Source organism: Erithacus rubecula (genome assembly GCF_903797595.1).
Source record: "Erithacus rubecula genome assembly, chromosome: 2".
Lineage (NCBI taxonomy): Eukaryota > Metazoa > Chordata > Aves > Passeriformes > Muscicapidae > Erithacus > Erithacus rubecula.
The window spans coordinates 104,626,057-104,641,508 of NC_136685.1; the positions used below are offsets into that span (position 1 = coordinate 104,626,057).

General features: G+C 39.9%; 1 protein-coding gene across 7 annotated transcripts in view; it reads right to left on the minus strand.

Moving 5' to 3' along the window:
- Positions 1-15,452, minus strand: part of PLCB4 (phospholipase C beta 4) — a 182,301-nt gene that overhangs the window by 114,688 nt on the left and 52,161 nt on the right. Inside the window, exon 3 of one of the 7 annotated variants that reach the window (XM_079298541.1) lies at positions 2,409-2,476. The exons of the other annotated variants lie outside the window; for them this stretch is intronic. The gene's annotated coding sequence lies outside the window, so the exon portion shown is untranslated. The remainder of the gene's footprint in view (positions 1-2,408; positions 2,477-15,452) is intronic. 7 annotated transcript variants of the gene reach the window in all.

The window sequence follows — 15,452 nt, forward strand, 5'->3', positions numbered from 1 at the left end:
ACTGTGCAACCTGGTGTACTTAATTAAAATAAGATAAAGTTCTTTAATACATTTAATTTCAAGGACCTCAAGTGCAGCTTTTACTTTCAGGACTGCTGTGAGAAAAATTGGACTCGAAGAGGATCAAACAAGCTTCCAAGCTATATGTAAAATATGGAAAGCCAGCAAGACCATCATAAGGTTTAATTACAGAAAGCAAATGCTGTTGATGAAGATAAGCCTTCATGGGCCACAAAATCTCATTACAGGTCAAGCAGTGAACTCCAGTGCTGAAGTTTGGATTGGTTTAAAATTAATGCTTATTTATACTTCTCAAAGACCACCTTAAAACTAAGTCCAAACATAAACCAATCATGTTTGGCATTTGGAAGCTTAAATAATTGAAGACTCATTTTCTTTTAGGAAACACACACACACACACACACAAGCATCCATATGCACCAAACCACCACTGCAGCTCTGTAACATTGCAAATGTTTTTTGAACTCCAGGACAGTCTGGGTGTTATTGTTCTGCCATAGCCAAATGCTTCATTATCCACTTGATTTCTGAGCAGCATGTATTCTCCTTGGCTTGCTATGAATGCCAAAAATTCCTTGTGTTGCTGTTTGTCAGTTGCCATGCTCTTGTCAACTATTTCACCCTTTGGGAATACAAAATCCACCCACGATTTCTCAAGTTTGCATTAGTAAATTCTGCCCAGCACTAGCTTTATTTTCAGGAAAATAGTAATATTTTTCAAATATTCTAATCATTAGTTATTACTAGTAACAAACAGATTCAGTTTAGGGATAATCAGAGACACCTGAATGACAAGCAAGGACAAAGGGAAAAGCCAAGATATAGCAAATGGTATATCCATGGAGAATATGGAGCTGAGAATATGCAGTGAGAGAATGGGAGTTGTTTGGCCTGGAGCTAAAGCCATTTTATGGGTGACAAAGGCAATTCTAGGTAATCCCTGTACAGGGCAGCACTCCCTTCTCCCTCACTGCTTTCTATGTGTAGACTTTTCTGCATAGCACAGATTGCAGAGAAAAAGACTGAAACCTTCTCAACTGCCCTCTATGAGATTCACTTGGGTAATCCAGAACCTCCAGTGACATTGGCCCAGCTTTTAGGCAGACTGGCCACTCAGTAGTGATTGTCACACAGTTCATCACTGAACCTCACCCTCATTTCTCCAGAATAACTCAACAGATTAGAGATCCACAACACACAATAAAGGCATTAAGGAGTAAGACATCCAGAGGTGTGCCACAAGGAATTTACGGGAGTAGTTACTTTCCATTGGGCTTGAAAAATTGGATTTTCTGGATAAAAACAAGAACTTCTAACTATGGCTCACTGATTCCAATATTTGTTATCAGTCTGCAGGCTTTGCAGCAGTTTCATCAGTTGCCAACATTGTGTCATCCATGACACTCAGCCATGGCAACAGAGTTCAGAATTCAATCATGAAGAAGTCTCCCACTTAGTGAGAACAAGAACTAGACGGAGCATTTCTCTGATTTTTGTTGGTCTGGATTTGCCATGACAATTACTGAGGTTGGCATGGACCAAAGCAGAGCTAGGAAAATCCAAAAGGCTTTGTTAAGCTGTGCTTTGGGAGTGCATCTGAAATCCTATAGCTGCCTTGCTGTACAGAAGCAGTTAATAACTGCTCCTCCCCAAAGCTCCTCTTCACAAATTGATCATTTATATATCATAACCCTCAGCTGCCCCCTCACAAACTGAGCAGGCTCTAATTGTGGAAATAATGCCATTACCTCCAAATTTACCAAACACCAGTTTCCCAGCAGCACCAGCCCATGTCCCACACGCTTCAGTTGCTCCCCACTGTTCCCCAAGATTTCCCCTCAGTTATTAAGGTGGCTCTTTTGGGTCTTGGCTGTCTTAAGCCTTTGGATCAGGTAACACTGATGACACTCCCAGCTCCCTGACCTCCCCTCCAACCTGCAAGTTGTTCCTGTCACTGCAATAGACAGGATACTCCAGCAGTGACTATACCACAGTACAAAAAAATGCATCTTTCCCTTTGTTCTTCAGGACAAAATTGGCTCCTGATGAGGTTCACAGCCTGACATTTCCACAGAAAGCAGTGCAAATAGTGATAGGCTGACATTATAAAACACTGTAAGCCAATACAGCTGTGAAACACATCAGACCTACAAACTACATGCTGAAGTCAGTCACTTTGATACTCTTAAAAAGTTTTCTCATACTAATTACAGGATAATATATGAAGTTATATCCCTACATGTGTGCACATACACAATTGGTTGAAAGCCATGCAATAGTGACCCGACATTTTACACTGATGCATTGAGAGAGGGAGAGGCTCCATTAGCACCACATTTGCAATTGCTACTCAACTGTGATTACTAGTTTATGAGTGAACAACTTACAAAGGAGCTCTGGACTGGGTGGATAAACAATGGTCTAATTAGACTGATGTGCTGAGAAACTCTTCCTTCTATGAAGCAACAAAACAAGATGGTCAATATGAGACCTGGTGTTATCTGCTAGATCTCAGTATTGCAGAAACACCCCTCCCATAGTCCACAAAAGTACAGTATCCAGACAAACACCTCAGAACAGGATTTGGTTATGCCTCTGCTAAATCCTTCATGGGAAATGTTTTGCACAGAGAAGGACTGGCTGTAGCTGGGAGTGTTGGAAGCTCTGGATGAAGCATCCCATTCCCCACTGCACCACGCCAGGACAGCTTTTAACATTCATAAAGCATCCTGAATGATTAATAATCATCACAAAGGAGCAGCTGAACAGTGCTGCCACATTTATATCTTCCCAAAATAAATGCTAGCTGATTTTAATTGTGTTTCATGTCTTCCTTAGATGAGCAACATAAACTTGGGAAGATTTCACTCCAGAATGAGTAACAGACAAGCTCCAGTAGCACGGGAGTGTTATCAGAGGAGTGCAGCATGAGAGCTACAAAATACAAGGATAATGATCCTCCTGAACATTCATTTTAAATTTTAAGGTTTCTAAGCATCCCATCTGCCACATGGCCAGGCTTCACCCTATTGCAGCTCAGATGTTCAGCAAGGACATGTCAGTATCACTGTCAGGCCACATGGCATTCTGTCTGGCATTGTACCAAAACAGAGCCAAAGTTATTCCACACCCCAAAGAGCTCATGGGAAGTGCTGCCACAGATAAACACAGCTAAACTGGGGGATCCTTGGAAGCAGAGAGGAAATACTTCCTGCACAAGAGCCTGGAAACTGCCTTCCTTACAGAAAAGAGAATTTATATGAGACACCGAAGAAGGATAATGAGACAGCTTGTCTGGTGTTGTGGTGGCATCCTTCACTTCAAAAAGCCACAAAAAGGGTATAAAGGTGTTGAATGGAAAAAGGAAAAAATGAACAACAAAGGGTGGGGCCCTGGACTAGTCAGGGGTGAGAGTATGTTACTTATTAGCAAGAGAAACAGAGCAAGGGCAACAAGAATCATGGTGAAGAAACCTGGAAGTACAAAAGGAAAGCTGATGTTTGATGTACAAGGAGCCAGGAGAGACAGAGGCTAAAACCTATGAAACCATTTCAGTTTGGTGAAATAAAACTGCAATTATCAAGGCAAGTTTGCTACAGTAACAAGAACACAACAATTAGATGTGTGCACAGACAAGAAGACTTTTCAGGCAGATGTTACCCATCTGCAATGCAATCCCCTCATGCAGCAGTGTTCAGTCTGTGACCCAAAGAGAGCTAATAAAATTGTCACTCAGAGAAGTGTCCTGGGGATGCTCACAGCACTTACAGTAAATCACAGGCAAGTGGAAAGCAGCAGAGAATTTTGGGGGAGACCAAGGAGGACAAAGAAGGTGGTGAAGTCCAGGAGTGCACAAAAGCTAAAAACAGCTGTTTGCTGTGTGGGTGAGTTTAAGAGAAAACTGGAGATTAAATATCACCAAGTACACCAACAGTAGATGGAGCTGTGAGATAAGAGGAAAAAAAATAACCTTCAAAGGGCTAATTAAAATAGCAATTCTGAAAATGAAGGCATAAAACCCTTTCTTCATGTAAAGTCATGACAGACAACCCACCAGAGCTGAGTTTGTAGGAGTATGACAGCAGCAGAAGGAGCTGCAACACCTTGTCACTCTTTTTGCTGCCCTTAGATAAGACAGCACTGCCCATGGCTAGCACAGGTTAAATCCCTGCCAGCTTGCTGCCAGCCATCTGCCAAGATCAGCCAAGCACTAGGCAAGCACAAACTCAACCTGATTTAACAATCTCATAGAGGGGTTGCTCACATTCTCCGTGCTTTGCATTCTGCATTGCATTCTAACACCACCTGGAATTTTTCCACAGATGCACAGACAAAAATTTTATACTGTTTTCTGGGTTCTTGCTTTAAAAATGGCATTAGTTATTAGCTAGCCTGTTGATGTCTGGACAGAACAAGAAACACTTTGAGATAAGGGCTAAGGAACACTAGTGATATATAAAAAGATCTGCAGAGACGAGACAACTGGTATCACTCATTGCCATAAGGAAGTCTATAAATGGACTTCACCAACACAAGCCCTACCTCGTATCCAGATTCCAAACAAAGCTGGACAACCCTAATAACTCCAGGTGGAACTATGAATTTTACTTGAAACTTTTCTGTAAACAGGAAAAAACCAAACTCTGGTCCTGCATAAAATGGATTCCTGTATTAGGCAACATGCAGTGAGCCTGTGCAGCATAAGAACAGCTTCATTTGTCAGGGATCTAAGAACTGTTCTGGGACAGGCTTTGACATTTCATTCTTCTGTGAACATCCTCTGAAGAAGCACGTTCAGGCTTATATGAAGTTAAGGCACAAAAATGGAATAGCTTCTAGCCTTGTTCGCTGAAGAAAGACCCCAGAAATATTCCTGCGAGAACAAGCAACAAAAGGGGCATTTTATATCAACTTTCTTTTTTCCTCCCACAACTTTACAAGTCATCTCCAGTCACCTTTTTACAAGGAAAGAACTGGAACCTCCAACACAGCACTGCAAATCTTTTTGGAGCAAGACCACACACACGATGAAGTGACATTATCAGAGCTATTTTTCAGAGACCTGGAAAAGAGCCTGTGTCCAAAAGCTTAATGGCTGGTCTCAGCAGTCAGCCTGATAAAAGATATCATCTGCTTTTACCAGTCTTGCTTTTTAACTTAAAAAACCACAAAATTTATATATAAGCAGCTGATTGGCAACGTTTACTAACAATTCACAAGAGGTGGCACTGAGGCCTAACTCTATCACATGGTGCTAATTGGAGTCCAGGGCCTCCTTAAGCTACCAAATGGATTGTCAAATGGGAATTCTGTGCATACTTACAGGATAATACATCAAAGTATATGATTAATTTTATCAACAATAACAGGCTTGAAGTCCAGGATGAGTTTCAGTTTGCAGGCACAGAAATGAGTGTACAATCACACAGCTGGCCTGCTGCACATCAGGCAATCCATTTCTCTGACTTTTTGTGAAGCTGAGCTTTAAACCATGTTGTGCAATTTATAAATCACCACACTGAAACCTGCTGATTACACCATGCATGCCAGGACTCAACTAATTTCCAGACACAGTGGGAACCACAGAATAGTTTTTGGGCCCTTCAAACTATTAAGATGTGTGCTAATTAGTTGCTACTTGATACTAATGTATAGCTAGATGTAAATTACAACATGGAAGAGTTTATGCCCTTTGTTATTTAAAACAATTTTACATATTATTTTTTTCAAATCAGCACCATAGCAAAGCCACAAATGGCACCAATCATGTTGATCACAGAAAAAAAAAACAAACTACCAGTGCCAGTGCTTCCAGTGTGGCTGCTGAGTAACAGAGAGGATGAGACAGCACAGGATCCATCCTCACTCTCACCTGAGCATAGATTGCACTCCAGATACTGCACAGAATAAATCCCCTCTTGCCACTGCTGTACCAGGGACAAGATACACACACCTTTGCTTTGATTCTACTTGTCTACCTCTAACCTAAAGCTGAAGCCAAGTTAAAAATCCATGATGAGCAAATGCACAGCTGCCCCTGAGATGTCCTGCTCCCACCACAGCCTCTGCACCTGTGCACTCAGTGACCCCCTCCTTGCAAAGAGACCACAACAACAAAGGGGTTCTCTCCACACACAGCTGACATGTGAATGGCACTGTGAGAGCATTGCCAGGAAAAGGAACCCTGGAGGGAGGGGATAGCAAACATTTTCTGTTTGTTTCTAAAAACTCAAACATTCAATTTCTATAACAGGACACAATAAAAAAATAATGGAGCAGTATTTAGCCCTAGCAACTGCCAAAGCCAACAATACAAAACCTCTCTGGTGCCCAGTGTGGGTAGTCAGCTGTACAGTATGCTAAAAGTTGAAATATTTTATTCTTGCTGTCACTGGAAGCACTGCAGTAGAATTCCAGGCAGAGCAGTAATTTCTGCCTTAAAACAAGGACTGCTAGACCATTTGGAAGATAATTAAGAAGACCAGCATCCACCTGGGGATACAGCAAAGAGGGAGACAGAAGAGCAATACTGTTGTTCTTTTCTTGGAGAGCTGTCTTGGTAGGTTTAGACCACAAAGTGCTTCTGGCCAAATCACGTGGATCAATTCATCCTAATTCTGGCAGCAGGAAGAAGACATTTCTTAGAGACATTCCTAAAAATCCCACAGCAAAAAAAGTAGGGAAAGTGGGGGGTTTGTCCATCCAAGTGCAAACACCTGCATTAGGGCCTTCAAACCACAAATATGGATCACACAAGGAACACAGAAATTAGACAAAGACTACAATTTAAGCTGGCCATTGCAATTTCCCAGTGGCAAGCTCATTTTACCATGTCTTTATTTTACTTTAATAGGGGAAAAACCCCAACTGAACACTGCCTCTTTCCTTTTTACTACTGGGTTCAGTGATCAGGGTTAAGGTTTGGATTGACAAGCAGAAACATGAGCACAGCTGAGGGAACAGCAAACTTAGAAAGCTACAAAAACTTTATACCCGGAGCAATGCAACAGGGACCTGCATTCCCACATTTCTATTTCTATTTCATGCAGAAACATTTTTCCTTTTCTTTGCTGCTGCCTTGTGTGTGCATTAATTGCATCATGCTAACAAGCAGTTGACATTTTACAATGTGTTGGAACAAGGGATCAATGTTTTAAGGGATGTAAATGCTGAGATTTCAAGCTGCTTTTGTAAGGAACACTGCTGTCAACAGAGAGCTGTAAGAGGAGCAGTAAAAGTCATGTCCAGATTGATGTGGGGAAGAGAGTATTCCAAATTTTGAGATTCTGTTTCTGATAAGGTTTTGATTGTGTGTTGAAATGACAGAGTTATACATCACTCCCCTTTCCCACAGCACTCAATCTTTTATATTATTTCCTCTGTTCAAGCTGGAATATTAACATTCCAAACCACAAAGCCATTTAATGAAAAAAAAAAAAAAAAAAGTAAAAATCAACATATACCCATATGCCAGCTGCAAATATGTGCAGAATGCTCTAACAGAAGCCTATGGTTGCCACAGAAAACAAACAAAAACTTTCTGTAGAACAGGCTGTGGCAGGAATAGAAGGAAAACCATAAGAAAATACTTTGATCACAGCAGTAACTGCCTCATTCCCCCTGGTGGAACCCACTGTTTGCTTCTGAGGCATCACTGGTTCCTTCCCCAGTGACTCAGGAGGGATAAAAACCTCCCACTCTAGAGCAGAACACTGAAATCATTGCCCCAAAACAATCAGCCAAAATCAGGGGATTAAAACTGGACTGTGCACTCCCTTCTCCACACTCAGAAAATGCCACTAGGGAGCTCCTCAGACCTTTTCCACAGCTCCATGAGTGCCACACAAAGGAGAGAGGGAAAGTGCAAAACACACAGGAATTTCTTGCAAATGGACCCAAGTTGTGTGCTCAAAAGGTAGAAAATAAATACATGGAACAGAAATTAAGTGCTAAACCCTAGCTAGTCTGCAAGCGGTGAAAATATAACAGAAATAGGAAATAGAAATTTATTTATATTTGGTGAGAGCTGCATGCTCTGAGTAGTACAGTTCTGTGAAGGATTACAAAGAAAAAATAGCAAGGGGAAATACCAAGTGATGATTCCCAAAATTTTCACCTTGTGTTCTTAAGGATTAAACCTGAATCCTGAAAAAAGGTGTCATTAGTCGGGCAGTAGAATAATTTATGAAGTTTTTTTGGGGGGAACAGTTTGTTAGTACAAAAATGTTGTGACAACATAATAAAGTCAAGGCAAAATAATGTAATCTCAATAGAATAAGCAGCATATTTTACATTTAGTGTCCCTTTGTTATTTCCTTTTTCTCCATAAAACTCTGATCAAAAAAGATTTTCTCCTCAATATCCTATTCCACCACTGATATGAATGAAAAAAAGAAGAGTAACTCTCATTACAACTCACTTGGAGCACAAAAAAGGATTTTGGAGAGTTGCATGTGTCCATTTTTGTCCTTTAAAACCACTTAGGTGATGATTTATTTAAGTCAACTTGAAGTTTGTTGCTGGCCCAGTGGCTGAAGAGTCAGCAGTGGCAGAAGAATTCACACTTGTGCATGTACAGGCACATAGTGCTGTCCTATTTATATTTTCATTTTAACTCTGTTGGTCCAAGATGTATCTGCAGCAACACAGGAACTCACTAAACTTTCTGCTGTTTCCCATTTTAAAAAGCATTCCTGCTGGAGCTTATACATGATAGATGAGCTTTGAATATTTTCACATCATTTGAATGGTAATGGTTTCAGCACTGGAAATTTTTATCCAGAGTTCATGAACACACACAAATATTCATGATCTCACTATGGTCAAGTGATCCTGGTTAGAATTGAATAAAAACATATACAGACATTTAACACAGGACCAGAAGAAAGAAATTCCAATCTTAAAAGTATCAGGTTAAGCATTTTTAGTGTAAAAATTAAAAACTATAATGGCATTTTCAGTTTGATGCCTTTAGAGATATAAGAGACAATAATACTAAATAAATAAAGAAGAATAATGTATAAAGGAAATATGCAAACTTGCAGAGACATTCAAGTGGTTGGACTATATGAGTAAACAGCTGAAATTTGGATTTCATTTAATAAGACAGTTTTGGCAAATTTTTCATGCATCACCTAAATCTTCTAATCAATTTCAGTGTATAAATTAAGTCTCACTCAAATTTTATGCTAACCCTGTTTCATTTTGTAATGCTTTCTAATAAAACATCACATAAAACTTCATGGATCATTCTTATTTACACTGATTTTCTGGGAAGTTTTATATTAAAGATTACCTAACATAATTTTTTTAAAAGGTAGATTTTCAACTACATCTAACTTACACTGGAGAAAGAAAGGAAGAAAAAAATCAGCTGAAAGCATCCTGGATTGAAATTATGTTGTCAGTTCAATGTGTTCTCAAAACAAAGCCTTATGCAAGAATTTCACATAGGACTTCTAACAAGACCACTTGGAGGTTGTGTGAAGTTGAAACCCCAATACAGAAGGGCCTTGATCTTTTCATCTTGCACATATTTAAATCCTGTGATTGTGCTCACTTTAGTGAGGCTTGCCATGGAAAAATTGCAAGGCATACTTTTATATTTTTCAAACTGAATTTGCTACCATTCTGATGAAAAAATTCTCCAATTGAAACAGCTTGACAGCAACAATTTGGGATTTTATTTTACTTATAAAAACACAGGCAATAGTCTGCATAGGCACTTTATAACCTCCTTGAAACTGAAATTTCCTAAAGCTACGAATAAATTCCTTCCAAAAGAAAGATGCTTCTCTTCAGACATTCTTCGAATTCCCCATGATCATTACTGAACAGAGGGACTATTCATGGTGATCTTATCACTTACTCCCACATATTATATATAGTCAAAAGTCTGCTCCAGTGCAGGCAGGTGGAATGCAAGTGATTTCATCTGGCCTGCATTCGGCCCTGACGGACCTAATTACAGGGCTGGATGGAATGAGCTCTGGGAAAACACATGAAATAATTTACAGTACCATTATTCTGTGGTTTGAGAGCATCACAAACCCAGTTGCATCAGTTTGCTTGTTTTGAGCCAACCAAATCCCTCTCTGATCTCTGATGCATGCCAGAAGTTAAGAATACGGAAAAAGAAAGCCATGAATTCATATTTGTCACTGTTTACAACAGATGGATCCTGAGAGCTCAAAAACCACAGCTGAGCTGCAGAATCACAACCAGCTTTTCAGAACTGAGCTCTGAGCTTCTACTGGCATGCTGAACTGCCCAGCAGGAAAGAGTTAATACTTGTTCACCCTCTGCTTTCCCTCAGACTCCACGAGACTCTAGTGATGATTTGCATTCCTGCTTTTTCCAGGCTGAAATTTCTCCCAAGGATACCATTTTGTTTTGAAGAATATTCCTTATGAATCAGGCAATGAGTATGATTTTGAAATTGATGTGAATTATATCACTAACTCAGGAAGAGCTAGGATTTAATCCAAAGAATGCAACCATATGCTATTTAACATTATCTGTAATGTAAACTGTGATGTGAAATACAGTCTGCCTGAGGAAAGAACCAGAAAATTGTCTAGCAGCTTCCTGGATCACCATACTTCCTAAATTTGTCTGCCATAAACTCAAGCTCAGTTTTTGTCAACCCCCTACAAAAGAACATTTTTATTAGAAAAATCATAAAATTAAAAGGCATGAAAGTCTAATAAGCACCATGCAAAACCAGGAACATTCCTATGTATAAATTTTCCCCAGTAGTGTATCTGGCTGGTGTCAGGTTGTCAAAATGATTGATTTGATGGAGTCTGGAAATAGGAGTGACAGGAAATTATACAAAGAATGGATTTTTTGACACTTTAAAGACAGAGCTTGTTGGCTCAAAGCATCTGATCATGAATATACTGACCCACATGCAAAAAGGCAGCGAGAGCACAACTCTCCTACTTACACTGGAGAGATGAAAGACGCTTTTAAAGAGCTTTGAAAGAGGAGAAAAGGGAATTTCCCCCAGGTCTAGACCTGAGAATCCATACCAAATATCCAGGGCTTCCTGGTCAGCACAAGACCTCACAAAGGCAGCTGAGATTGCCAATGTGATTAGGTTCAGCAGCAGATTTAATCCCAGAGCTATCCCTGGCTGTACACTGGAGCCTGTCTGGATTTACAGACTCCATGGCATAGCCTTCACTACACCACAGACATTAATGGTCATTTACAGTGGGAGTTCCTCACAGAGGAACTCCTCACTCTTGGGATATCTCTTCCCATTCACACAAATAAATCTCTGGAGTTTGCTTCCAGTAGCTTTTGAATAGGGAATTTTGAAGAGGGGATGCTTTACCAAATTCTGTTGCAGCTACATGCTTTGGATGTAAAGTTTCAGTTCTTGACATTTATTAAAAGGTTCTTTAACACTTTATAACTTTTCTGTGGATGTTTGAACCATTCTGCTCATTTTAAGAGGACTGTGAGTCACTAGAAAAAGTAGTCCAGGGAAGCTGTGGTTGCCCCATCCCTGGAAGTGTTTAAGGCCAGGTTGGATGAAGCTCTGATTAACCTGGTCTAGTGGAAGGTTTTCCTGCCCATGGCAGATGATCTTCAAGGTCCATTCCCACCCAGGAAAATCTATGATTCATTTAACTCTATAAGTTAAGGAAAAAAAAAAAAAGAAAAACAGTATTTCATCACATTTGTCAGCATTTCTGACAGTCTGTGGAGTTTTATGGCAATTTTTTTTCAGTAGTGAAGAGTAATAATTTACAGAAAACAAGCCTCTTAAATCCTTCAGTATTCCAATTTTCTACACAAAAATAGGCTGTGGCATAAGTCTGTAGCAAAGAAAGCAAACAAATCCTCTGCCAAAAAGTCAGAACCTGTTACGTGCATAGTCAATTAAAAAGATAATGCAAGCTATTATCTGACATGTAAGACATCTCCCACTGCACTTTCAAACTAAAATGGTGCTTTACATGAATCACTGTGTGTTAGGCCAGTTTTGCCTTTATTTGTGTATGTGTACCCATCTCATTTGCAGTGCTACAAAACAGAACTGAATAAACAAATGGTTCACAATTGATTAATGCAACTCAACTGGTTTATTTCATTTATGTTTCAAAAGGAAAACGTCTCACACGTGCCCCAACTGCACTCACAATAATTTAACATCAATCATCCAGGCAGCCTCTAAGTTACTGAACCTTTGCTTTTCATCAATTTGCCATGCCCACCAGCAGCTCTGCGCCATCCATTCATATCACCCATTTCTCCATGCAATCAGCAGCCTTCCACCCACCTACACACAGCTTTTTGACTTTATGTCTCTGCAAGATCACAATTTTACCCTTCTCCCTTAATTAGAAAGGCTGTTAATTCAGGAGGATATCACTGACTTAGAATCTGATGCATTTCAAATAAAACAATAACAGTCCCATTGTTACAGCTTTGATCTATCCAGCTGCTGGCTCATTTTTATGATTTTATTGCATTTTTTTTCCAATGTGTTGTGCTGTTCCTGCATGCTACTGCGTGAGTGAAAGAAAATTCCACTGTCTGTCATTCCCATAAATGTTCTCCAGTTAAAAATAAATCATACAAATAAATAACAAAAACAAAAGTGACCAAGAGTGCAGCTTCACACAGTGGAACTCATAAAGGATGTGCTGACAGGTCCTAAGAGACTGAATGCATAAAAGAGACCTTAAAAATAATGTTTACCACTGTGAAGGTAAAAATCTGTATTTCACTGGGAGTTTTCTGCTGTTTCAATTTCAGCATATTAATGCTAGTCCAGGAGTGCTTGAAAAAACTCTTATAACCTTTGAGATACCTCAGATATTCTGAAGGATGCAAAAAGAGTCTGATAACAAGGAAAGTGCTATGAATGTTAAAATACTTCTTTGAAGAAGTTAAATATTCCTTTGCTGCTTTTATTTCTCAAATATTACAGTTTTTTCCACCCTGAGACCTAACCTGCAGTGAAGATTGATTTACCTTCACTCTATCAGTTTTGCATCGAGATACAAAGAACATATCCTGTAGTAGAGTAGATAAATCAATTTTTACTAAGATGGCTGCTTTTACCCTTGGGCTTGTACTGGTTCAATTGCATTAGCCAGTAAAATAAATAAATGTGTTACAAAATTAACTGGCAAAATCAGAATCAACACACTTGAATTCAGGTGAGAGTTGAATCGTAACCATCAAAGCCTACCAGAAACTAAATTTGAAATAATATTTCTTATCCAAGCAAGCCTTAAATTGCACAAGCAATGTATTGAACCATCAATTATATACATTTGTGCTAGTTTGTTGTTCCAGTCTTCAAACACAGCTCCTGATGCCATGGGATGGACACAACACACCCACAGCAAGGGCACAGCTCTGATGGTGCTGCTCTCCCTGTGGAAAACCAATTCCAAAACCTGAACTGCTGGGCACAAGAAAACTGTTAAGCCATAATGACTTGTCCTGAGCAGAGAGGAAAGGCAAGAAGCCAAATTCATTGCTCTTGGTCTCACAAAGACCTTGCACTTCCAGCCATGCACACAAGCACTGCTCAGGCTGTAGCACCTCGGCCTCTCTCACCAAGGAGCTCCACCTGTGGATCAGTGCCAGCCACTGCTCTGCCTGAGACTGAGCAGAGGAAATAGAGGGCATTCCTTCCCCACCATATCCACCCTCCTGCATGCTGCTAGCCCTGGCTGCACACCTGGGAAATGATTGTAAGCACATGCCACACTAACCCTCTCTCTCTCTACATCTCTCTGGTCATAGAGCTTTAACCAGGCACAACCTTTGCATTTAAGACAGGCTAAGCCATGCCTAAAATCTGCAAGCAAAGTGCTAAATTCAAGACAGATAAATAAGTGATAAATACTGCAATAAATCACAGCATCATGTGAATAAATACCTGTGTCTGCATCATCACAACATCATCATAACACTGGATTGTCACTCCTGTTGCTCCTGAGCACCACCTAACCTAGAAACCAAATTATCCAGTGCTGCCTCTGCAGTTGTTTTCCATTTTGCTGATCCAAGGGGAAAAAAATAGAAAACAGAAGAGAAAACATCCAGCCAAAATATGACAAAGATAAGTTACTTGCCTTCTAATTTTGCCAAAATCTTCTAGGAAATGAAATCAGAATTCCCTTGTGCTGCATTGCAAACGGAAATGCTACGCTCCAAGAGCACTAAATGAATGTTACACTGCAGCTGAGCAGGACAATAAAAGCATTGTGACAAACAGTCTCAGTGCCCCACCACACAGGCTCTTTCCCAGTTATCCTTAAAAGCAGAGGCAAGCCAAAAGGAATAATAATATTAATTCTGCTTGACATACATTTCCTACCAGACAACAGACTACTGTGGAAGAACGCCTGGTGACAGATTTTATAGACAAACACAAACCAGCCCTGCCCAGCAGACCACCCAGATCATTGAACATGATTCTATTGCATGTTCCCTGAAAACACTTGCAGATCAGATCCATGCTGGAAGCAAAGCTTTTACTGTTTAAGTACCACACAGTAAATAATCCTAAGCACAGTCATTATGTATTGGGCCCAGTCTATAAAATTCTGTGTTTGTCTAGAGCAGGAACGTGGGCTGATATTAAAGTAAGAACAAGAATCACTGTGAGCTCGCTGATGCACACTCAGTACTCATTAGTGAGCACTATGGAGCAGTGGGACTGTACACACCCCTCCTGTTTCTTGGGGTTTTTTTTTTGCTGTAAGTACCCAGTACTGGCAGCAGAGCCTTATTACAGCACAAGTCACAACTTCCTTCCAACACCAGTCACCACCACCACCTTCCCACCAACACCAGTAACAATTTTGATATAGGTCCAGTCACTCCTATGTTTACCATACAGATGGAGTAAACAAAACGACCCTAAATGTCATCAGCAACTCCACCTCTCCCTCTGGCAGAAGCAGTACTTGAATATGCCAAATGTAGAAAAAGAAAATCCACAGGAAATGGCAGTAAAGTTGATTAATTTTTAACTTTTTTTTGTCTTCGAGAAACAGAAAATAATTTGAAAACAACCCTATGTTTATAGCAGAAGTGGGAAACTATCTGCAAACACAGTCTAATCAATTTTTCTCCTTTTGTGGATATATCCTGGAGCAATGCACACATTCCCAAATCTCAAGATCCCTAACACAATAAAGCATGAGAGCACTCAGAAGAATATCCCAGTACGAGAAAATAAACATTTCTTTTTACTAATCTTAAAATATCATATCCACAAATGATGCTTTTTAGGGATGGAACATAGAGAAAAGCTTCTAACAAAGCATTCAGTTTTATATTTACAAGAATTAATTTTGTAAAGCTCAGCTGATAAGCTCCTGTTAATTATAATGCTTTCTGTGCATGCCTTTCATCTGAAGTTCTGGAAGCACTTGGAAAATCTTAATTAGGTC